The sequence below is a fragment of the Lontra canadensis genome, unplaced genomic scaffold (genome assembly GCF_010015895.1).
Source record: "Lontra canadensis isolate GAN:19392208 unplaced genomic scaffold, GSC_riverotter_1.0 scaffold104, whole genome shotgun sequence".
NCBI classification, from domain to species: Eukaryota; Metazoa; Chordata; class Mammalia; order Carnivora; family Mustelidae; genus Lontra; species Lontra canadensis.
In genome coordinates this window covers 2,865,029-2,866,373 of record NW_022631098.1, presented here as the reverse complement: position 1 = coordinate 2,866,373, position 1,345 = coordinate 2,865,029, and positions in this window count along the sequence as shown.

Genomic DNA, 1,345 nt, shown 5'->3' with positions numbered 1-1,345 from the left:
TGCCACGAGCTTGTGAGAGAGAGCAGCCCCTATAAGAGCAAGCAGGCATTTCTCCAAAGAAGTACAAAGGGCCAACAAGCACATGAAAAGGTATTCAACATCATTAGTCATTAGGAAAATTGAAAATCTAAACCACACCAAGGTGCCACTTGCCACCCACTGGGATGGCTATTGTCAAAAAAAGAAGTAGGGAGTGATAACAAGCATTGGTGAGGAAGTGGAGAAATTCGGACCTGTGCATCTTGCTGGTGGGAATGTAAAAACGGTTTGGTTGCAAAAAGCTAAACATAGAATCACCATATCATCTCACAGTTCCATTCCTAGGTATGTACCCCAAAGAACTAAAAGTAGGTATTCAAGCAAATTATATGTACACACATGTTCATGACAGCACTATTCACAAGAGCCAGAAGGTGGAAACAGCCCAAATGTCCATGAGTGGATAAACAGATAAACAAATTGTGATCTGCATATACAACGGAATGTTATTGAGTTATCAAACAGAAGAATGAAGTCCTGATATATATACTACAATACGGATGAGTCTCCAAAACTTCATGCTAAGTGAAAGAAGCCGGACATGAAAGGTCATATATTATTTGATTCCATTTATATGAAATATCCAGAACAAATACATGCATAGAAGTAGAATACAGATTGGGATGAAGAGGGAGAAACTGCTCAAGGGGTAAGGGCTTTTACTTCGGAGTCATGACAACGTTCTGGAGCTAGGCAGATTGATGGTCGCACAAAATCGTGAAGGTGTTACAGTTGTTGGCCTGAAAATAGTTAATTTTAAGCCATGTGAATTCCATGTCAATAAACTATTTTGAAAGAAAGAAAGAAGGGGTAGAGGAAGGAAGACACGTAGGCAGGCAAGCTGGCCAGGAGATGAAGAAGGAAGAAATTGGATCCTAGAAGCATGACTGAGGGGACACCTGGGTGGCTCAGTCGGTTAAACATCTGCCTTCCGCTCAGGTCATGATCCCAGGGTCCTGGGATTGAGCCCCACATCGGGCTCTCTGTTCAGTTGGAGGGCTGCACCCTCTCCCTCTGCCCCTCCTCCCTGCCTGTGTTCTCTCTCTCTCTCTCTCTCAAATAAATAAATGAAATATTTTAAAAAATTTGATGAGGACTTGAATCAAGCCTTCTCTCAAGTGGAGAGCCCATGACCTCATAAGTGAAAACACCCAAGAAACTACTTTTTCACTTGAGGAAGTCTGATTTGGGTTTCTCTCCTTTTCAACCAAGGAATCTGAATAATATTGCCTTCAATTATGAGTAATTAATTTTTAACCCAGCACCCACTGAAATGTCATCTAGTTTCTGTCAGTGCTGGCTTCAG